Source organism: Coregonus clupeaformis, chromosome 8, assembly GCF_020615455.1.
Source record: "Coregonus clupeaformis isolate EN_2021a chromosome 8, ASM2061545v1, whole genome shotgun sequence".
In the NCBI taxonomy this organism is placed as follows: domain Eukaryota; kingdom Metazoa; phylum Chordata; class Actinopteri; order Salmoniformes; family Salmonidae; genus Coregonus; species Coregonus clupeaformis.
The window spans coordinates 54,938,436-54,963,701 of NC_059199.1; the positions used below are offsets into that span (position 1 = coordinate 54,938,436).

A 25,266-nucleotide genomic window follows, 5' to 3' on the forward strand; every position below is an offset into this window, starting at 1 on the left:
AGGCTGCCCCTCCTCCTTGTTCGGGCAGGCTTCGGCGTTCGTCGTCACCGGAGTACTAGCTGCTACCGATCCATGTTTCTATGTTCGACTTGTTTTGTCTGTTTTGGTCTCACCTGTTTCCCATCATGTAATCATGTCTTCCCTATTTAACCCTCTGGCTCACACTGTGTGTTGTGCGTGTTTGTCCATGTTTTGGTTGTCGTATGTGAGCGGGTTTGTTCCTCCCTGCGTGGAGGTATGTTCATTAAGATACCTACGAGTAAAGTACGTTTTTTAGAGTAGCTCTGTGTCCTGCGCCTGACTTAGTCCTATCGCATTACACTGATGGCTTGACAGTCACTCTTTGTGGGCAGTTTTAAACACCTGTTATATCTGCATGTTTACATTGGTAACCACCATCCTGACCAAATCTGGGTTCAAATACTATTCGAAATCTTTCAATACTTTTATAATTTGCTTTAGTCTGCCTGGAGTGCCAGATGGGCTGGGTTTGCTGTTTTGGAACCATTCAATCGGTTCCATTAAGACAGGCAAGCTCAATCAAGCACAGATTGTGTATTTGAAATGTTTTTAAATAGTATTTGAACCCAGGTCTAGCCCTGAATGGTACAGTTATGTACCGTAACTCTCTTAGCAACACAAGGTCATTGTTGGTGTGGTGCAGTGATCTTTGTACACATAGATACTCCAACTCCAGTCCTATATAATTGGAGACATGCTGGGTGTGGTTCGGTTGTTTAAAATGTGTGGGACAGTACAGGTGATGGCAGAGAGGACACAAGGTTTATTTATTAATAACTTGTTAACCTGAAATGTGATAAGTACTGTGTACGCCCCTGTCCCACCGATGCTGACCATCACTGTGACAACAAAGACAGACCTTTAAGTCACAACATCTGTGGTGCGATTGCAAAAGCAGTAGGACCATCTGAAAGAATACCTGAAGCTATGACGTAGGCCCCTCTAGTGTTGATACAATATTGACACAGTCTCTCACTCTCACCTGAATGGGTAAAGGGGTGAAAATATGCAGTGGTTTGAGTTGGTTTTGTGGAAGTACGGAAGTAAAACAGACATGATTCGCAAGATGTACAGGGGCATTACTGTAAATCAGGATCATGTTGTATTGTTAGGAAGGGCCAGGGAAAGGCCCTTCCTAAGTCAGTCATGTACATCTCCTACCTTAAAGTGTTGATATTGGGAAAATGTATGTTAAGGTAGATGTGGATGATTGGGAGATCTATAGCTTTACAGCCACAGTGGTGAATCTATTTTCTAGTACGATGGGGAATGTTTCTACTAGGCCTCTACATGCTGAGGTGTAAGTAAAGTAGTCGGTCTATGAAATAGACACAGTAGGCTAGTGATGTAAAAAAAGATTGCTGTTTGTTTAGGGCAATTGTGAAATCACATCTGTTCAATTCTCTCCTATTCTATACTATTACAGTGATATTGCTGATTTACAGTATGGGAAGGAGGAACAATGCTGGGGAAAATGTTAATGAGGGAGGGAAGTCTAGTAACAAATGATAACTAGTCACTTAATTGAATCTGAGTCACTTGATATGGACAGTTGACAAAACACAGTTATGCAACACCGTTAGATTGAATGGTGCCCGCCACCTGCCTTGCCTTCCAGGCCCTACTACCACTCAACACAATGGCTTTTATGATTTCCTAATAGTTAAAATTAGGTTTGGTTTCATAAAGAGGGGGGCTATGAAAGGGTGTTTGCTTTAGGCTAGCCAACATTGTAAACATCTAGCAAAAGGCTATTGTGTGTCCCAAATGGCACCCTATTGCCTACATTGTACACTGCTTGGGCCCTGGTCAAAAGTATCCTACCCCATCGGCCCTGGTCAAAAGTAGTGCATTAAATAGGGAATAGGCTATCTGGGACAAAGGTGGTCCAGAGCCCCCCTTTCATTACTGTGGCCAAACCAGCAGGACAGAGCCTGTGTGTGTGTGTGTGTGTGTAATGGAGGCTATCAGGAATGAATGAGTCCAATCTAAGGGGGAACCCATTCCCTCCAATCCAACCCATGTGTCAATCAATCATTCAACATTGTCCACTATTAGACTTCACTTCGATAACTAACGTCACAGCCCACACCCTGGAGAGGAGACCACAGCAAAAAAACACAAAACAACACTTATCAAATTAGATTACAGTATTTTACCAAAGATAGGAACGATATTAAACTGTTTGATAATACCTTGTGTTGTGTTGTCAGGGGGTTAGGTGAAGGTCCAACCAAAGAGTTAAATTTTCAACTTTGTGGTTCAATCACAGTATCTTTGGTTCATGTCAGTCACCACAGAACACTGATGAAAATGCATAGCTCACTAGTGCCACCTAGACACATGCACAGATGCTGCATCTGCGTGCGTGCACCCAAATATAAGGGATGGACACAACTACAATTAGTATTTCTGTAGAGAAAGCTGAAGCTAGTTTTCAAGAATGATGCACAAAGTATTGCTAATGTAGGCTATTCCTAGTTACATATAGCCCTGTTTTTTTAAGCATGTTAACCCTCGCAAGGCTGCCGGCCCAGACGGCATCCCTAGCCGCGTCCTCAGAGCATGCGCAGACCAGCTGGCTGGTGTGCTTACGGACATATTCAATCTCTCCCAATCCCAGTCTGCTGTCCCCACATGCCACCATTGTCCCTGTACCCAAGAAAGTAAAGATTACTGAACTAAATGAGTATCGCCCTTGGCGTACACATCACTGACAAGTTCCTTGGCGTACACATCACTGACAAACTGAAATGCTTCACCCACACAGACAGTGTGGTGAAGAAGGCGCAACAGAGCGTCTTCAACCTCAGGAGGCTGAAGAAATGTGGCTTGGCACCTAAAACCCTCATAAACTTTTACAGATGCACAATTGAGAGCATCCTGTCGGGCTGTGTCACCGCCTGGTATGGCAAATGCACCGCCCGCAACCGCAGGTCTCTCCAGAGGGTGGTGCGGTCTGCCCAACGCATTACCGGGGGCAAACTACCCGCCCTCCAGGACACCTACAGCACCCGATTTCACAGGAAGGCCAAAAAGATCATCAAGGACATCAACCACCGGAGTCACTGCCTGTTCACCCCACTATCATCCAGAAGGCAAGGTCAGTACAGGTGCATAAAAGCTGGGACCAAGAGACTGAAAAACAGCTTCTATCTCAAGGCCATCATACTGTTAAATAGCCATCACTAGCATGTTAGAGGCTGCTGCCTATAGACATAGACTAGAAATCACTGGCCACTTTAAGAAATGGAACACTAGTCACTTTAATAATGTTTACATATCTTGCATTACTCATCTCATATGTATATACTGTATTCTATAATATTATCCTGTATCTTAGTCCATTGCGCTCTGTCATTGCTCGTCCATATGTATATATTCTTAATTCCATTCCTTACTTAGATTTGTGTGTATTGGGTATATGTTGTGAAATTGTTAGATATTACTTGTTAGATATTACTGCACTGTCAGAGCTAGCAAGCATTTCGCTACACCCGCAATAACATCTGCTAAACACGTGTATGTGACAAATACAATTCGATTTGATTAGATTATTATGTGCCTCCGCACGCAGTTGATACCAATGTGTATTTAAGAGCACTGTTCTACGTCGCAAATTGTAACAATCGATTACAATCAGATACAAACAGAATCATTGTAGAAAGCAGAGCCAAATTACGTTGTATCAAATGAACTACTGGTATTTAGGACATGATTTCAACTCACTTTCTACGTATGAAACATCGCAGCTGCGATGGCCGAGTGGTTAAGGCGTTGGACTTGAAATCCAATGGGATCTTCCCGCGCAGGTTCGAACCCTGCTCGCAGCGAATGCCGGTTAATTTTTGCGCAAGAAAAACGCCGAATCTGATGGGAAAAATATAATTTATTTCTCACTGAGTTTCTATCAGTGGAGACTGCTGAGGGGAGGACGGCTCTGAATAATTGCTGGGTAGGCGTAAGTGGAATGTCATCAAACACATGTGTTTGATACCATTCCACTAACTCCACTCCAGCCATTACCACGAGCCCGTCCTCCCCAATTAAGGTGCCACCAACCTCCTGTGGTTTCTATTTACACTTTTACTGTGTGAGAGACACCGAAGAATAAATAAATAAATACAGTTCAAAGACAGTGCAAGGTGTTAATAACAAAGTATATATTTCTGAACTCACCAACCATCTCATCAAGTAGTGAGTTCAGAATGATATACTTTATACTTTGTTATTAACACCTTGCACCGTCTTTGAACTGTATTTATTTATTTATTCACTTCGTCATTATGGGGTATTGTGTGTAGATGTGTGAGAGAGAAAAAATCAGTTTGATCCATTTTGAATTCAGGCTGTAACACAACAAAATGTTGAATAAGTCAAGGGGTTTGAATACTTTCTGAAAGCACTGTACTGACTGGCTTTGCCTATTCCTCTCTGGATATTTTAACCACAGAGTTTTAAAAACGTATATTTTCTTTGTTTTAGCTTTCGGCACTCATGCTATCTGTGGAGTAAATAAATAAAAAAAACAGGTGTGGTGACACCGATGATTTGTTTACATAGCTAGCAGCATAAGATAATTATTGTGGCAGGTTAGGTGAATTACCTTGGCAAGTTAGGAGAACTAACGCAGACGGTTAGGTGACTTAACGTAGCAGGTTAGGAGAATGAGGTTAAGGTTAGGAAAAGGGTTAGGATTAGGTTTAGCTACAATGCTAGTTGTCAACAACTGTTTTCCCCGAGGCGACCACTAGATGGAGCTGTTGTAGGCTTACCCCATCTAGCCACAATGGTAGAAACTTAAACAAACCATCAATATTATAACACAGGTAACAGTTTTTTAATTTCTCTTCAAGCCAATCAGAATCGAGTATTCGACGCAACGACGTCAGATGTGGTGTTTATCATGTGAAATCAGAGAGGAAGAAGAAGAGGCGACGAAGCCTCTTCCGGGCAAAGTCGGAAGGCACCACTGGGATTCGAACCAAGGATCTCCTGTTTACTAGACAGGCACTTTAACCAACTAAGCCACGGCGCCTGCGCGTGCCGCAACGATCATATAAATAATATTGTCCACTATGGAACATAAGGATATCAATGTTTGTAGTTAAATGAATAGTTTGTATGAACGGACAAAGCCATTGATCACGTGACTCAAATGAAGGGGCGTCTCATGGAGACTTAACGTCAAAGATTAGCTATTATATTTACAAGATATTCGAGTGAGCGCTCTAACAATGGAAATGCAAATATGGAAGGCAGGTGTCAGGAGGCATGATCAGGTGGGACCATTCTAGCCAATGAGAGGGCTATGTGAACAACAGGCGATAGAGGACTAATCTTTGTATCTGTGCCATTATAGCAAAAACAGTACAGTATGAAGTTAGGCCGAAACTGTCTCCAATATAAATCCCAGATCACACAGGCAATGTCATGGCGACATTGGCTAGGTAAACTCATGCTCAGAAACACGTAATCCACAGACAGAAGGGGTTAGTTATAAATATATTTGGTAATGGGGTAGTTATAAATATCTTTGGTAATCTGGGTCTAAGTGTCATCTTGCGCCAAACTGCGCATGTGCAGGCCGCCAAATCAAAGGTACTCCTTCGATATGAAGTTGATTTTGAAAATGTGTACGAAATTTTGACAAAATTGTTTTTTTCTCACAAAAGTAGTGCACTGGGCCTTTACTAGACCTGTATTAGCAGACCTATATAGCTGTCTGTAGTGCAGACCCCCAGAAATGGTTCTTCAAATCAACAACAATCAAATTGTATATGTCACATGCGCCGAGTAAACAGGTGTAGACCTTACCATGAAATGCTTACTTACCAACAGTGCAGTGTTTTTTTTAAGTAAGTCAGAAAATATTCGCAAAAATAAAATACAAATTAAATTCAAATAATAAAATAACATTAATGAGGCTATATACTGGGTGTACCGGTACTGAGTAAATGTTCAGGGGTACAGGTTAGTTGAGGTAATTGAGGTAATATGTACAGTACATGTAGGTAGGGGTAAAGTGACTATGCATAGATAATAAACAGTGAGTAGCAGCAGTGTAAAAAAGGGGGTCAATGCAAATAGTCTGGGTAGCCATTTGATTAACTTTTATGCAGTCTTATGGCTTGGGGGTAGAAGCTGTTAAGGAGCCTTTTGAACCTAGACTTGGCGCTCCAGTACCGCTTGCCGGAGTAAGACCTCTCGCTTTGCTTCTTCCTCTCTGATAATGGTTAGTGCTATGCGGGATCCTTGTGACATCCCTACCCTAAACCCTAACCCTAACCTTAACCTTAACCCTACCCATATCCTAACCCTAACCTGCAAATAATGCCTGCAGTATCGCAGTCGGCCTTGAACTTTTGTGGCTTCAATGAGAGGGGGAAGTTGTTCGCCACCCGGGTAAATCCAGATAATTTAAAGGGGCAGTGCAGTCAAAAACGTGATATTTCTGTGTTTTTTATATATAGTATTTCCACACTATGAGGTTGGAATAATACTGTCAAATTATGATAATGCACTTCTAGTGTAAGAGCTGTTTGAAAATCTGCCTGAAATTTCAAGTTGTTTGGCTGGGTGTGATTTTTGGACCACCTGGTGACATCACCAGTCAGTATAATGCTGCCTCGTAACCAAGTGGGGAGTGGGAATTTACCACATACGACTGGGGAAAAATCCACTTCAACGCCCCTCCAACTGGTAATTACTAGTGGGTAACTCGTCTGTCATCCTGAGCTCCCACTTCCTAAGGAAATTACCTCGATAACAACATTTTTGGCAGTTAAATGCAAAAACAAAACATTATTTATAAAACGCAATCTATTAATAGGGTTTTTGAACAATATCATGTGTTTACAAGCACAATAACTGTACTTTTAGTTTATGGTTTACGCAGCTTGATGGCCATTAGAATTCAAAGCACGTGAATGCATCCAACAGGTATTTATGACTTCACAACTGGTAAATTCCAACCTACCACTTGGTTACAAATGCAGCATAAGTTAATTAAGTGATAATTCCCGAAAAGCCGGTGTTTGGGGGATCAAATCAAATCAAATCACATTTTATTTGTCACATGCGGCGAATACAACTTTACTTGCCTTGTGAGTCGAGCTGTCCATCTAGAAGTTGCTAGTTATCTGGATACTGATTCCTGCATCAATGCCCTGCGCAGGTTCATCTGTCGAAGGGGCCCAGTAACAAGTATCAGAACAGACAATGGCACCAACTTTGTTGGAACACACAGAGAGCTAGGAGAAGCTCTGAAAGAGCTGGATCACAACAAGATTCAAAATAAATTACTGAAGGAAGGAGTGACATGGTCATTCAACCCTCCCTCTGGAGCCCACCATGGGGGGTATGGGAGAGGTTGATCCGACTGGTGAAAAAGATCCTCTATTCAGTCCTTAAAGAGCAAGTACTGGATGATGAGGCTTTGCAGACAGCCTTGTGTGAAGTTGAGGCGATTATGAACGACAGACCAATCACTACTGTAACAAATGACCCTAACGATCTAGAACCCCTGACTCCGAACCATCTGCTTCATCTGAAAGCAAAGCCAGTCCTGCCACCAGGACTATTCCAGAGAAGTGACCTATACTCACAAAGGAGATGGAAGCAAGTACAATATATCACTGACCTCTTCTGGAAGAGATGGATCAGGGAGTATCTTCCACTTATGCAGGAGCGGAACAAGTGGAACAAAACTAAGAGAAACTTCAGTCCTGGTGACCTTGTGGTCATCGTCGATGACACTTACAAGCCCTTAACCCACAATGCAGTTTTAAGAAAATAAGAGTTAAGAAAATATTTACTAAATAAACTAAAGTAAAAAAAGTAACACAATAAAACAACAATAACGAGGCTATATACAGGGGGTACCAGTACCAAGTCAATGTGCGGGGGTACATTTTAGTCGAGGTAATTGAGGTACCCGGACTAATTGCAAATAGTCTGGGTAGCCATTTGATTAATTGTAAAGCACTCTTATGGCTCGGGGGTATAAGCAGGAACCAGGAGCATAGAATTGTCAGATTTGCCAAATGGAGGGTGAGGGAGAGCTTTGTAAGTGTCTCTGTGTGTGGAGTAAAGGTGGTCAAGCATTTTGGCACGGCTGTTGTTAGGCCTGAGACGAAGTCGTGCCAATATATCCTCCAAACACTGGCTTCGAGGGCATTATCACATTTATACAACGGGTTACCAACATATTCAAATAATGATTAACACATTTTCATTAAAAAAGTTATTTTGATGAATTTATTCATACTATTTCATCCTTCCACGGGATATAGTCCCGACACAAATCTAACGTTACTACCCAAGCCGGCTGGTCATTCGTTCTATCGGTTCGGTTGCCAGAGACGCGACCCAGACGTTAAGTATTTTGTTCTCAATGTTCCATTGTCATACTGGATGGTTCCATTGCCATACTGGCTGGCAACGTTCTTATCCCTTGCCTGCTAGCTAGCCAACTACGGCTAACTTGCAGTCACATCAAACAGTGCAGCCAGAATACCAGCAAAGTAGCTGCATTTGCATTTGTTTAAGCTGTTTTCTAGTGACATTTATTTGGAGACATCCATAACAATGAGCTAATGATGCGCGATTTTGCCTGGCATAGGAAATGGGCTCTCTTGTCAGGACACTGTTGTTCAGAGGAACTAGCCAACAACACAGCTAACACAATCACTTCAAACTGAAGCTGGAAAGACAGCAAACTAGCTGCATTTAGTTTGACCTGTTTTCTATTGAAATGTCTTTGTATATATCCATAAAATGTATCGCAGCTGATTCATGATTTCGACTGGCTGAGAAAAGCTGCCTGCCTATCTGTCTCGTCCCGACTCCCGACACGTTCATTACTATGTAACAGCTGGAGATCGAATTTCAATACTGAAACAATGTTGCAAATGTCAGAGAGACAGACAGCAAGGTTTATACAAATCTCAGCTGTTGAAAATGTAATGCTAGTCTAAAAGAAAGGGGAGATAATGTCTAGATGCTTTTTATAGTGGAGATCAAGTTTATAAATTGCCTGGCTGGGCTGATGAGACAGTGGATTGCACAGTGGTAACTTGTGGAATAGACCCTGGCTGGAATGCGGTTTTAACCAACCAGCATCCAGGATTAGAATCACCCATTGTGTAATAGACCAATAACAGATAGAGTTTGCCCTCCTCTCTGCCAATAACAGCTAGTTTACAGGTTACACATCCCTCCCATTAAGCTCCTCCAATTATAGACCCCTCTCTTATAATGATTAGGTTGTTAGGAATGCACTGATATAAGGGGATGCATGTGGAATATTGGCAACTTGGACAAAAAAAAAAATGTTTTATTGTCATATAGATGGATATAACCCATTTTAGCATGGCCATTGGCATTGAGCGCTTCAACCATTTTAAAGTAGTCAACTGGGTGGGGATTCCTATGAGTTGCGCGCAATCAGCCAATGAAGAAGATATAAAAGACAATCTTTGAGATTTATCACCTCGTATCATGTAATATCACATTTGTTCCAGATGGGGGCAATGTAGTCAAAGAGACTTTCAAACCTTGTAGTACTGCTGTGGTGGGATTAAACTATTATCAATACAATTTAAGGGCTTTATTGGCATGGGAAACGTTATGTTAACATTGCCAATGCAAGTGAAGTAGATAATAAACAAAAGTGAAATAAACAATAAAAATTAACAGTAAACATTACACTCACAAAAGTTCCAAAGGAATAAAGACATTTCAAATGTCATATTATGTGCAAATGTTTAAAGTACAAAAGGGAAAATAAATAAACATAAATATGGGTTGTATTTACATTGGTGTTTGTTCTTCACTGGTTGCCCTTTTCTTGTGGTAACAGGTCACACATCTTGCTGCTGTGATGGCACTCTGTGGTATTTCACCCAGTAGATAAGGGAGTTTATCAAAATTGGGTTTGTTTTTTGAATTCTTTGTGGCTCTGTGTAATCTGAGGGAAATATGTGTCTCTAATATGGTCATACATTTGGCAGGAGGTTAGGAAGTGCAGTTCAGTTTCCATCTCATATTGTGGGCACATAGCCTGTCTTCTCTTGAGAGCCAGGTCTGCCTACAGTGGCCTTTCTCAATAGCAAGGTTATGCACACTGAGTCTGTACATAGTCAAAGCTTTCCTTAAATTTGAGTCAGTCACAGTGGTCAGATATTCTGCCACTGTGTACTCTCTGTTTAGGGCCAAGTAGCATTCTAGTTTGCTCTGTTTTTTTGTTAATTCTTTTCAATGTGTCAAGTAATTATTTACATTTTAGTCATTTAGCAGACACTCTTATCCAGAGCAACTTACAGTTAGTGAGTGCATACATTATATATTTATTTTTAATTAAATTTTTTTCATACCCCCCGTGGGAATCAAACCCACAACCCTGGCATTGCAAACGCCATGCTCTACCAACTGAGCTACATCCCTGCCGGCCATTCCCTCCCCTACCCTGGGCCAATTGTGCGCCGCCCCATGGGTCTCCCGGTCACGGCCGGCTACGACAGAGCCTGGATTTGAACCAGGATCTCTAGTGGCACAGGTAGCACTGCGATGCAGTGCCTTAGACCACTGCGCCACTCGGCACACGATTTGGTTGGGTCTAATTGTGTTGCTGTCCTGGGGCTCTGTGGGGTCTGTTTGTGTTTGTGAACAGAGCCCCAGGACCAGCTTGCTTAGGACTCTTCTCCAGGTTCATCTCCCTGTAGGTGATGGCTTTGTTATGAAAGGTTTGGGAATCACTTCCTTTTAGGTGGTTGTAGAATTTAACGTCTCTTTTCTGGATTTTGATAATTAGCTGGTGTCGGCCTAATTCTGCCCTGCATGCATTTATTTGGTGTTTTACATTGTACACAGAGGATATTTTTGCAGAATTCTGCATGCAGAGTCTCAATTTGGTGTTTGTCCCATTTTGTGAATTCTTGGTTGGTGAGCGGACCCCAGACCTCACAATCATAAAGGGCAATGGGTTCTATAACTGATTCAAGTATTTTTTGCCAGATCCTAATTGGTATGTCGAATTTTATGTTCCTTTTGATGGCATAGAAGGCCCTTCTTGCCTTGTCTCTCAGATCGTTCACAGCTTTGTGGAAGTTACCTGTGGCGCTGATGTTTAGGCCGAGGTATGCATCGTTTTTGTGTGCTCTAGGAATCTGTATTTGTGGTCCTGGCAACTGGACCTTTTTTGGAACACCATTATATTTGTCTTACCGAGATTTTCTGTCAGGGCCCAGGTCTGACAGAATCTGTGCAGAAGATCTAGGTGCTGCTGTAGGCCCTCCTTGGTTGGTGACAGAAGCACCAGATCATCAGCAAACAGTAGACATTTGACTTCAGATTCTAGTAGGATGAGGCCAGGTGCTGCGGACTGTTCTAGTGCCCTCGCCAATTCGTTGATATATATGTTAATATACGGCCCTGTGGAAAGAAATGTGTGTGTTATTTGACCATTTTTTACCGCACGCTTGTTGTTTGTGTACATGGATTTTATAATGTCGTATGTTTTTCACCCAACACCACTTTCCATCAATTTGTATAGCAGACCCTCATGCCAAATTGAGTCAAAAGCTTTTTTGAAATCAACAAAGCATGAGAAGACTTTGCCTTAGTTTTTTTGTTTTTTGTTTGTCAATTAGGGTGTGCAGGGTGAATACGTGGTCTGTCGTACGGTAATTTGGTAAAAAGCCAATTTGACATTTGCTCAGTACATTGTTTTCACTGAGGAAATGTACGAGTCCGCTGTTAATGATAATGCAGAGGATTTTCCCACGGTTGCTGTTGACGCATATCGCACAGTAGTTATTGGGGTCACATTTGTCTCCACTTTTGTGGATTGGGGTGATCAGTTCTTGGTTCCAAATATTGGGGAAGATGCCAGAGCTAAGGATGATGTTAAAGAGTTTAAGTATTGCCAATTAGAATTTGTGGTCTGTATATTTTATCATTTCATTGAGGATACTACCAACACCATAGGCTTATTTGGGTTGGAGGGTTTGTATTTTGTCCTGTAGTTCATTGAATGTAATTGGAGAATCCAGTGGGTTCTGGTAGTCTTTAATAGTTGATTCTAATATTTGTATTTGATCATGTATATGTTTTTGCTGTTTGTTCTTTGTTATAGGGCCAAAAAGATTGGAGAAGTGGTTTACCCATACATCTCCGTTTTGGATAGATAACTCTTCGTGTTGTTGTTTGTTTAGTGTTTTCCAATTTTCCCAGAAGTGGTTAGAGTCCATGGATTCTTCAATTACATTGAGCTGATTTCTGCCGTGCTGTTCCTTCTTTTTCTGTAGTGTATTTCTGTATTGTTTTAGTGATTCACCATAGTGAAGGCGTAGGCACAGGTTTTCTGGGTCTCTACGTTTTTGGTTGGATAGGTTTCTCAATTTCTCTCTTAGGTTTTTGCATTCTTCATCAAACCATTTGTCATTGATGTTCATTTTCTTTTGTTTTCTGTTAGACATTTTTAGATTTGATAGGGAAGCTGAGAGGTCAAAAATGCTGTCTAGGTTTTCTACTGTGTATTACAGTGAAACGTTTTGTCCAGGAAGTTGTCTAAAAGGGATTGCATTTGTTGTTGCCAAATTGTTTTTTGGTAGGTTTCCACACTGCTTAGCATAGCATATCTTAATATTATTCAGTTCCATTGGCTTTGATGCCTAATGATTGAGTATTGCTCTGTTCAAGTAGACTGTGATTTTGCTGTGATTTGATAGGGGTGTCAGTGGGCTGACTGTGAACGCTCTGAGAGACTCTGGGTTGAGGTCAGTGATAAAGTAGTCTACAGTACTATTGCCAAGAGATGAGCTATAGGTGTACCTACCACAGGAGTCCCCTTGAAGCCTACCATTGACTAGGTACATACCCAGCATGCGACAGAGCTGCAGGAGTTGTGACCCGTTTTTGTTGGTTATGTTGTCGTAGTTGTGCTTAGGGGGGCATATGGGGGAGGGAATGCTGTCACCTCCAGGTAGGTGTTTTTCCCCATGTGTGCTGAGGGTGTCAGGTTCTTGTCCAGTTCTGGCATTTAGGTCGCCACAGACTAGTACATGTCCCTGGGCCTCGAAATGATTGATTTCCCCCTTCAGGATGGAGAAGCTGTCTTCATTAAAGTATGGGATTCTAGTGGGGGGATATAGATAGCACACAGGAGGACATTTTTCTCTGTTGAGATAATTTCCTTTTGAATTTCTAGCCAAATGTAAAATGTTCCTGTTTTTATTAGTTTAATAGAGTGAGTTAGGTCTGCTCTATACCAAATTAGCATACCCCCAGAGACCCTTCCCTGTTTCACACCTGGTAGTTTGGTGTATGGGACTACCAGCTCTCTGTAACCTAGAGGGCAACAAGAATGTCCATCTCCTCTATACCACATTTCTTGAAGGATGACAATGTCTGTATTTCTGATTTCTTAAGTCCAGGTTCCTGCTCTTTAGGCCAAAGGCAGATGACCTCAGGCCTCGGATATTCCAGGATGAGATAGTGAGGGCTTTGTGTTCCATAAAGGGTCCAATGTTGTTAGTCATGTGGTTTGGCCTCAGACCAGTAAGTGAGAGCAGAGCCTGCTGAGCATCTGGTACATGCCATTGGCTTGGGCTAGTGTAAGAGTGGGGGTTGGGCCTGTTTGCCTGCTCATGGCCTGGGAATATGTGTGACTTTCATGTTGAGGCACTGCTGTCTTGTAGAGGTGGACCTGGTAGTAAAGGCTGTTCAAGTCTAGGGTGGAGTGGTGGGCCAGGTAAACATTTGGTTTTGAGGCACAGTCACGGGAAATACTTGCGTTTACCTGCTGTATCTCTCTCTCTCTTTCACACCCCCACGACACACACACACACACACACACACACACACACACACACACACACACACACACACATACCCTGAAATAGTTTTTAAAAACCACCAATCATGCCAGTTAATCAATTATTTCCAAATAAGTAACTCTCTCTTACTTTCCCCTGGAGGTCTCTTACTAATCCAGATCAGAGACCACAAGCCTAACCCCAACTTCCCCCGGATCTAACTCTAACCACCAACACTCACTGTAGACTACTGTAGCAAGAGTCATTCAGGAATTTCCACTATGTTCATACTTACAGACGCTTTAACCCAGATGATGATGACGATCATCCTCATCCTTATCATCCTTATCATCCTCATCATCATCACCATTCATAATCTTATTTCACCCTGAATAGAATCAGATAAATAGCAGAATGTGTTGTATAAAGCTTAGAGAAATAGTGCTAGTGTATCAGTTGTATTTGCATCTAATTTTAGAGAGTAATTAGATTTATGATTTACGGTCATTTTGTTGACTTACTGTTCATTTAGCGGTAGGCAACCCTGGTCCTGTTTTTGATTTAACCAACCTGGAAGACCAGGTGTGTTGAATTTAGGTAATCACTGAACTGATCAATTAGCATAGTTGGTCAGGTGTGGTGCCTAGATAGAGAAAAAAATTCTGCAGTACCTGCAGTACTCAAAGAACAGGGTTGCCTACCCCTGACTGTAAATGCTCTGTGTGATTTTACGACAGACCTTGACCATTACGTTATTTACTGGTCCCATGTTTTGGGGAAAAAACATATTATTTATTTGACACACATAGACAATCTACTATGGTGTTGTTCTGTTCCAACGGTTCTGATAATGATGACTGAATTGGTGTACTTTCCATAACATGACAGTACAGTCGTGGTCAAAAGTTTTGAGAATGACACAAATACTAATTTTCACAAAGTCTGCTGCCTCAGTTTTGATGATGGCAATTTGCATATACTCCAGAATGGCATGAAGAGTGATCAGATGAATTGCAATTAATTGCAAAGTCCCTCTTTGCCATGAAAATGAACTTAATCCCCCCAAAACATTTCCACGGCATTTCAGCCCTGCCACAAAAGGACCAGCTGCCATCCTGTCAGTGATTCTCTCGTTAACACAGGTGAGAGTGTTGATGAGGACAAGGCTGGAGATCACTCTGTCATGCTGATTGAGTTAGAATAACAGACTGGAAGCTTTAAAGGGAGGGTGGTGCTTGAAATCATTGTTCTTCCTCTGTTAACCATGGTTACCTGCAAGGAAACACGTGCCGTCATCATTGCTTTGCACAAAAAGGCCTTCACAGGCAAGGATGTTGCTGCTAGTAAGATTGCACCTAAATCAACCATTTATCGGATCATCAAGAACTTCAAGGAGAGAGATTCAATTGTTGTGAAGAAGGCATCAGGGCGCCCAAGAAAGTCCAGCAAGCGCCAGGACCGTCTCCTAAAGTTGATTCAGCTGCGAGATCGGGGCACCACCAGTGCAGAGCTTGCTCAGGAATGGCAGCAGGCAGGTGTGAGTGCATCTGCACGCACAGTGAGGCAAATACTTTTGGAGGATGGCCTGTTCTCTCCAGGAAAAACATCAGGGACAGACTGATATTCTGCAAAAGGTACAGGGATTGGACTGCTGAGGACTGGGTTAAAGTCATTTTCTCTGATGAATCCCCTTTCCAATTGTTTGGGGCATCCGGAAAACACCCTGTCCGGAGAAGACAAGGTGAGCGCTACCATCAGTCCTGTGTCATGCCAACAGTATAGCATCCTGAGACTATTCATGTGTGGGGTTGCTTCTCAGCCAAGGGAGTGGGCTCACTCACAATGTTGCCTAAGAACACAGCCATGAATAAAGAATGGTACCAACACATCCTCCGAGAGCAACTTCTCCCAACCATCCAAGAACAGTTTGGTGACGACCAATGCCTTTTCCAGCATGATGGAGCACCTTGCCATAAGGCAAAAGTGATAACTAAGTGGCTCGGGGAACAAAACATCAACATTTTGGGTCCATGGCCAGGAAACTCCCCAGACCTTAATCCCATTGAGAACTTGTGGTCGATCCTCAAGAGGCGGGTGGACAAACAAAACCCCCCAAATTCTGACAAACTCCAAGCATTGATTATGCAAGAATGGGCTGCCATCAGTAGGGATGTGGCCCAGAAGTTAAGTGACAGCATGCCAGGGCGGATTGCAGAGGTCTTGAAAAAGATGGGTCAACACTGCAAATATTGACTCTTTGCATAAACTTAATATAATTGTCAATAAAAGCCTTTGACACTTATGGAATGCTTGTAATTATACTTCAGTATACCATAGTAACATCTGACAAAAATCTCATAACACTGAAGCAGCGAAGTTTGTGAATACCAATACTTTTGACCACGACTGTGGTGTAAACTGGGTTTTGAATAACTATTTTGCTGGGAAATGTCTGTTTGATTTTACCAAAATCCCATAAGCCTCATTACGTTGTCATATTTGTTGGTCCAATAGGCCCGCCTATATAGTATGTTCTGGGGAAAAAATATTATCTTAAATAACTATAACTGCAGTGAACTGTTTGTTTGTGATACACTTATATTGGTCATGTATGCAGTCAATTATTTTGTTGTTGTTCTAAAGGATTTTGTAATTATGAAAGAATTGAGTAGCCTACTTTCCATATAAAATAACAGTAATACTATTGGTTTTGGGCGTTCTTGAGAATAATTATATTGTGTGTACATACTTTTCGTCTTATGTCAGGACATGCGTCTCTAATTTGTCGTGTGCATACTCTTCCCATTTCCTGTGTTCGTCGTCATTTTGACCCCAGAATGCCAAAGATATCATGATATACGTGTCTATGTATATGCTTCTATGCGTGTGTGTGTGTCATATATCATGACATACTCTCTGTACAATGCTATTTGGGGTACCCCACGGTTTTCTCTTGGGCTATGTATAGACGATATGATTCAGAAAATAAACGAATTAGCGCCTGGGAACCATTATTCATAAAACGTGTAGCCATGGGTAAGACATTAATCGTCGCGCAGACTCATTCTACCTAAATTACCCTTGGCCGAAAAATTATATTTTTCATTTCCTTTTCATTTTATTTTCTCTCATTTCTCCGCTCTCTCTCTCTCTCTCTCTCTCTCTCTCTCTCTCTCTCTCTCGCAATCTCTCTTACTGTCCCTCTCCCATCTTTCTCTCTCTCTCATTCTCTCCTCACCTCTCTTTTACAAAAATACCTAGCCACAGATTACTAGTTATATGACTTTATCAGCCTCCTAATAGGTCCCTGTACATGTCTTTAACATTCACTACTACAGGCTCCCCAGCTGTTTAAACGAAATCTAACTCACAAAATTACTACTACAGCTGTACCCTATGAGGACATGATTTACTTGCTACTGAGACCTACGACCTTAAGGCGATTCCACGCCAGCGGGAGCGGAAAATATTTTTGGCATCTCAGCTTGTTCTGGCAACTCTCAGATAAGAACTTCATTGGGAGGAATGATGTTTAACATGCTTTTTACATTTATATCTTTTTTAAATGGTTGTTGAGCAAATCATGATGAAATTGGCCATTTTAGGCCCTTTTTAGACCTATGCATATAACATTTACATTTACATTTACGTCATTTAGCAGACGCTCATATAAGACCCTATGATCTGCGAACCGTACATGATACAGACAACATCTTGATGTCATTATACTCCTTATAGTGTGCTCTCAAATATGGAGTATGTCTAGATTCTAAAATACAAATCTTCATTCATTTCTTCAACATAAAAAATATAAATATGACCTTAAAACAATCCTTTTTGATTTAGCTTATTTTTTGACATGTCGTTTGTAACAATATAATCTTCAAACACATCAAATGTCGATAATGGGCTCTATGGTACTTTTAATAACATATATATTTTTTACATAGAAAATGACATTTTAGGTAATTAATAACAAATCAGAGGTCTCCTTTAGGATTGCACATTCAGCAAGTCACCAGCAGAGGGAGTTCCCTTTGAATCCATTTTCCCATTAACTGTTTTGGTGGTGCTCATAAAATTGATCATACCTTAGCAGAATTAGCAGGGAGCGCACTCTGTAAATGTGATGTACTTGTAGAGTATATTGTTCAAAACAATGTCTTACAGTTTTTCTCGATTGCTAAGACACATTTCTTGAAACCTTCATCCATTTTCTCAAAACTTTAAACCAAATCTTCAAACTACATTCACAAAACCCCTGACTCTTCTGGCAAAAATCAAACAATCGCCTCAAAACCATTTAATCTGTGCTCAAAATCAAACAATGCTTTCAGATCATACACACAGCCAGTCAATATATAAACAGTACAGAGCGTTCATTATTAATAATAATATGCTAAATGGCATATTATTATTATTATTATTATTATTATTAGCCACTACATCAAAAAATGGAGAACACAGCGTCCAGGGCATGTAGTTACAGATTTTGTTTATTTATTGTATATAGTAAAGGCATTTTGCAATTAAAACAAAAAGTATAGTAATCACAACATAGTACAGTGAATATATTGTATACTGTAAGTACTGCAAGTAATACAGTATTGAATGTCTGTATATTCAGCACTTGCATAAAAATACAGTAGTCCAACTGCAAAAGCCCAAAGAACAAAGAAAACTCTAAATGAAAAGCACATTACAGTACACTCAAAAATGTTGTGTTACTGCGAAATCAAAGTTAATGAGAGATTCATTCTGCCTCAGCATCACGTCTTTGTGCTGGTTCCGGCCAGAGGACTTCGTCCACATCACAGGCAACGTTGTCCCTTGCCAGGCAATGGGGGAAAAACCCTCTGGTGTGCCGGATCCGGCCTTGACAACACTCCACACCTATGTCACCACAGGCCAATTCCATTGCCTGTAAGAGATTTTCCCTGGTATATGGGTTTCGGTCATAGACCTTCCACCGCCACGCAGAGAAAAACTATTCTATTGGGTTGAGGAAAGAGCTGTATGGTGGAAGGCAAACATTTATGAATCGCTGGTTGATGTTGAACCACTCGCGTATCCGGACACCACAGTGAAAGCTGACATTGTCCCAAACCACGACATAGACAGGATGCACTGCCTGCTGATGATCCTGCTGCTCACACTCAAACATAACATCCCGAAGACCACCCAGAAATGTAAGAAGATGTTCAGTGTTATATGGCCCCAGGGTTGCATGACGGTGGAGAACCCCACGATTACTTATGGCTGCACAAAGGGTGACATTGCCACCACGCTGGCCAGGGACTTCCACAATGGCACGTTGGCCAATTATGTTCCTGCCTCTCCTTCTCCTCTTAGCCAGATTGAACCCTGCTTCATCTACAAAAATTTATTCATGGGGCCTTTCCATGGAATCCAATTCAAACACTCTCTATATATAAAAATAGATACATAAGTAGTTTAGTAAGTGATACAGAAAGACAGACTTCTGCAATAGTGCATTTGTATGCACTCCTGATTTACATACACTACAATATAGTGCAGTTTACAGTAACAGTAGGCTAGTAGCATAGCATTATACTGTAAGCATGAGCGCTGAAAGTGTCTGAGTGTACACTTACTTGCACATATTGAAATCGTAGATCTTTGACCCTTTCAGAGTTGCGCTCAAAGGGTACTCTGTACACTTGCTTCATGCGTACCCTGTTGCGCTGGAGGACACGGTCAATGGTAGAAAGGCTGACACTGTTGATTCCTTCAAAGTTTACATTGTGTTCAACAACTCTTTGCTGTATTTCACGCAGTCGGATGGCATTGTTTTGAAGGACCATATCAACAATGAGAGCCTCTTGCTGTTGGGAGAACATAGCAAGCCTTCCACCCTCATGTGGTAGTCTTGCAATTCTACAAAAAGGGAAAATGCACTTACAAACGTATACATACTGTAAAAATAGTACTGGACATTACTTCTATACATAAAATATTGTATGGTAAGATTATTATAATTTTTTTCGCCAGTCCCCTTTCTATTGACAAAGTGATTGTCACGATCGTTGACACATGATGAAGCGGACCAAGGCGCAGCGTGATATGCGTACATCTTTATTACTTGTACACACAATGAACCAAAACAATAAACGATATGTGAAGTCCTAGGTTAAATACACAAACCTTCCAGAACAAGATCCCACAATAAACTAGTGCCAAAAGGCTGCCTAAGTATGGTTCCCAATCAGAGACAACGAGAATCAGCTGCCTCTGATTGGGAACCACCCTGGCCAACATAGAAAACACGAACTAGAACACAACATAGAAAATAACACATAGAAACTCCACACCCTGGCTCAACATATGAGTCCCCAGAGCCAGGGCGTGACAGTGATGTACTGAATCAAATGTATACAGTAAACTTTCAATGACCAAAATAAAAAGAAACAATGACCTGTTCTCTTCTCTGAATGTCCTGATTATGGTGGCCACAGAGAATCTGCTCAAATTGGGTTGTACTCCTTGTCCTGCTTCCCTCATTGTCATTCCATGAACAACAACATGGTCTATCACAGTTGCTCGAATTTCTTCTGAAATTACTGTTCTTGGTCTTGCACTTCCTCGTACTCTTCCTCCTCGTCCACCACCTCTTCCTCGTACTCTTCCTCCTCTGCCTCTCAGATTGTTTCCATCCATTGTTGGTATCAACATTCAACGCACCTGTGCAATCTGAACTGGCTTATATTCTGTACAACTGGTTTGATCACATCATTAGAAACAAGTGTGAACAATTTGGAGTGGTTGTGTGTAAACGATGACAACTGTGTTGTAGTTGTGTTTAACTTTTGCTGCCTGTGTTTACCATTTTGTAACACAAGTGCATCACAGTGCGAAATGTGTTTTAGTGTGTGAGAATGTGTTAAGAGTGATTGATTCGACAAATGGGTTTAGGCCACTAAGCATTTGGTTTAGAGAATGGGGTTTAGTGTTTTAGCAATTCAGAAAAACTGTAAAATGAACAAAATCAAAAAGGATAGTTGAGATATTAATATTTTTAATGTTGAATACATTTATGTCAGAAATTGTATTTCAGAATCAAGACATACTCCGTATTTTAGAGCACACTATAAGGAGTATAATGACACCAAGATGTTTTCTGTGTCATGTATGGTTCACAGGTCTAAAAAGAGCTAAAATGTCAATTTTCATCATGATTTTCAAAAATTTTGTTTGTGATACAAATGAAAAAAGAATTTCAAATATCCTTCCTCCCATTTAAGTTTCTATGTGAGAATGGCCAGAACAATCTGAGATACCAAGAATATTTCTGCTCCCGCTGACGTGGAATCGGCCTTTACAAGTCCCATCTTACAGTAAGTCTGAAATATACACTACTGGTCAAAAGTTTTAGAACACCTACTCATTCAAGGGGTTTTCTTAATTTTTACTATTTTCTACATTGTAGAATAATAGTGAAGACATCAAAACTATGAAATAACACATATGGAATCATGTAGTAACCAAAAAAGTGTTAAACAAATCAAAATATAAGGGCTATTTTACCAAGAAGGAGAGTGATGGAGTGCTGCATCAGATGACCTGGCCTTCACAATCACCCAACCTCAACCCAATTGTGATGGTTTGGGATGAGTCGGATGGCAGAGTGAAGGAAAAGCAGCCAAACAAGTGCTCAGCATATGTGGGAAATCCTTCAAGACTGTTGGAAAAGCATTCCAGGTGAAGCTGGTTGAGAGAATGCCAAGAGTGTGCCAAGCTGTCATCAAGGCAAACGGTGGCTATTTGAAGAATCTCAAATCTCAAATATATTTTGATTTGTTTAAATCTTTTTTGGTTACGACATGATTCCATATGTGTTATTTCAAAGTTTTGTTGTCTTCACTATTATTCTACAATGTAGAAAATAGTAAAAATTAAGAAAAACCCTTGAATGAGTAGGTGCTCTAAAACTTTTGACCGGTAGTGTATGTCTCTCTCTCTTTCTCTCTCTCTCTCTCTCCCCCCTCATATCACTCTCCTTGGCAAAATACCATATTCAGAAGATTTAAGGTTGTAAACTATATTGCATTTCCCGGAAATGTTGGCTTGAAATGCTGCATCCATGTTCTCAGTGTGAACACTCTCACACTCCACTTGTTCTCATATACAACAATGACAGGCCATTAACAATAAGAGAGACTATTCACGCTTTCATGGGATGCGTCCCAACTGGCACCTTATTCACTACATATTGCACTATTGCCATTTGGGACACAGACATCTCGGTCTGTTGCGTTAATATTCATTAAGTTAAAATGCCAAGCAGGATTCACTGTGTGACCCCAATCATACCTAGCTTTAGGAGGGAGACAAAGCAACATGTGTGAGTGTGTGTGAGAGAGAGAGAGAGACCTCTGACAAAAACCCCAATCATATTACTTTATTATTTTATTCAGAAAGGAAAGACTTTAACTTACAAAATAACGTCATACTGTGCACACACAGACACAAAACGTGTAAATATTGGACTATAAATTGTGCTTTCCTGTATTATACTTATGTTAACATGTTTTTTATATTCTACTGAACCATTTACTTTATGTTTGTATTCTTGTTTCTTATTGTTAGTGAACTGTCGAGAAGGAACTTGCAAGTAAGCATTTAGTTGGACGGTGTATACCATGTGTATCCCGTACATACGACTACTACAACTTGAAACACACTGTAGCGGTTTCAGCGGTTGTGTTGTGAATGGACGTTATGTGCCTGCAAGGTTTCTTAGTTTTTTAGCTGCCAGGACCACGGACAGCAATGCGAAGTATTTCCCCAGAGGCAGGACCACAGACAGCTCCGGGGAAACTTCTAGACTGCAGTCACACCTGTCTCCAGTTATAATCAGAGCCAAACTGCAGACAGGGTGCGGTTAAAGTAGAGAGACTGATTGGTTTCAGTTTGGCACTGACTATAACTGGAGACAGGTGTGGCTGCTCTGATGCAGTCTAGAAGTTTCCCCAGAGCTGTCCGTGGTCCTGCCTCTTGGGGAATACTTCGCATTGCTGTCCGTGGGTTTGGCAGCCAAAAAACGAAGAAACCTTGCAGGCACATAACGTCCATCCACAACACAACCTCTACAACACACACACTAACAGGATTTAGAAAAGCCTACAATTCACACTCTAATCAAGACTGTTACATTATCCCAGTTCTGTGTACATTTACATTTACATTTTAGTCATTTAGCAGACGCTCTTATCCAGAGCGACTTACAGGAGCAATTAGGGTTAAGTGCCTTGCTCAAGGGCACATTTACGTCATTTAGCAGACGCTCTAGTCCAGAGCGACTCACAAATTGATGCATTCACCCTATAGCCAGTGGGATAACCACTTTACAATTTTTATTTATTTATTTATTTATTTATTTATTATTTTTTTTTTGGGGGGGGGGGGGTAGAAGGATTACTTTATCCTATCCCAGGTATTCCTTAAAGAGGTGGGGTTTCAAATGTCTCCGGAAGGTGGTGAGTGAGCATTTTATCAGAAAGGGGCTCTGGCGATCCATTTACAAGCTTGTCAAAGATAGAGAGAGAGAGGGGGGGGCTGTGGTAGATGGAGAGAGAGAGAGAAGAAAGAGTGGGAGAGAAAAATAGAAAAAGAGTGAGAAAATCACCAAGTAATCGCACCTCGTGTGAGTCACTGTAGGTGTTTTAAAGAGCTCTTTCCATTTAAGTCTTGACGCAACCATATGAATGGGGAGTATGTCGTGTCACACGCACGTACACACACACACACACATTCATGCTACACACCCATCACAACTGGGTCCTCTGTAGCTCAGCTGGTAGAGCACGGTGCTTGTAACGCCAAGGTAGTGGGTTCGATCCCCGGGACCACCCATACACAAAAATAAATAAATATGTATGCACGCATGACTGTAAGTCGCTTTGGATAAAAGCGTCTGCTAAATGGCATATTATTATATTATAACTGCTGCTACCAGACTCTTATTATGATTGCTAAATACTGCACAATTTAAACACTTGCCCCCCAATTCCCCAAACGCACACACACAAACAGGATTTTAAAAGCCTACAATTTACACCCTTATCAAGACTGTTGCACTTTCCCAGCTCCATGTAGCAAAACAGATTTCCATGTCCACTTTCTTAACCGTTGGCAGTAGTACACTAAACCTCAATATGCTTAAGTGGTGAACCAAACCAAAGGCATGATGTGTAACTATGAGCAGTACTTTGCATAATCAAGTGGAAGGAAAGCTGCATTTAGCAGACCATACAGTACATAGTAACACACCCACACACACAGCTACCACTACCGTACACACAGTCAGAACACTCACTTGATTAGGCAACAGACAGGGGAGGAGTTAGGGAGTGGAAGAGAGAGGGTAGGTAAAGAACACACAGTCATGTGTTTATTACTGACTCAGACAAGAGCTGATGTACCAGGACTTTCAGAAACAGAGAAGGAAAGAGAGAGAGACTGAGAGAGAGACAGAGAGACAGGAAAGAAAAAACGGAGAGAGAGATAGAAATGGCAAGAATGGAGAGAAGCGAAGAGAGAGTGACAGACGGGAGAAATAAAGGGAATAGACAGGGAAAGAGAAAGAACAAGACAGAGAGAGAGAGAGACCCAGTAAGAAAGAGAAATAAGAGAAAGAGAGATATTGAGAGGATAGAGAGCCACAGAGTCTGAGAGCCTCCAGTGAGAGAGAGAAAGCGAGTGAGAGAAAGAGAAATTAACAGTGAGGCCTCCAGTGAGAGTTTGAGTCAGTCTGAGGGACTCTGTGTACTCTGTGGCTAAAGGTCTCAGGTCTCACCGGGATACTAAGTAACTCCCTGTCCCTGTTCTGACCCACACCCAATCCCACACCCCTCTGAATCATGGACACGCACACACAGTCTTGTACAGCTAATCTTGTGGGGACACACAATTCAGTCCCATTCAAAATCCTATTTTCCCTAACCCCTAAACCTAACCCTAACCCTAACCCGTACTCTTACCCTAACCCAAACCTTAAACCAAAAACCTAACCTTAACCCTAACACTAACCCTAACCCTAGCTCCTAACCGTAAACCTAAAACTAACCCTAGCTCCTAACCTTAACCCTTAACGTAATTCTAAAATGGTGTTTAACTATTCTTGTGGGGAATTCTGGTCCCCACAAGAATAGTTAAACACGTCCACACACACACACACACACACTGAATCACGGGCCCCAGTTAACGTCATCCTCGGGGAACACCAAAAGGAGAGATGGGAAAAACTGATGCAGCACTTTAGTGTGAATGAGCGATTGAGGTCTCCCCTCTCCTAAAACCACAGCCTCTGGGCAATTCCATGCCAGCATAGACCGGAAATATTTTTCACATCTCAGATTGTTCTGGCAATACTCACATAGAAACTATATTAAGAGGAAGAAATGCTTTT

The 25,266-nt window shown here is 41.4% G+C and overlaps 2 non-coding genes across 2 annotated transcripts; one reads left to right on the forward strand and one right to left on the reverse strand.

The window, feature by feature from the left end:
• Nucleotides 1-3,772: 3,772 nt before the first annotated feature.
• On the forward strand, nucleotides 3,773-3,854 carry trnas-uga. Its single transcript has one exon. It is a non-coding gene; the product is annotated as a tRNA-Ser (tRNA).
• Nucleotides 3,855-4,985: 1,131 nt separating this feature from the next.
• On the reverse strand, nucleotides 4,986-5,059 carry trnat-agu. The gene has a single exon. It is a non-coding gene; the product is annotated as a tRNA-Thr (tRNA).
• Between the last annotated feature and the right edge of the window lie 20,207 nt (nucleotides 5,060-25,266).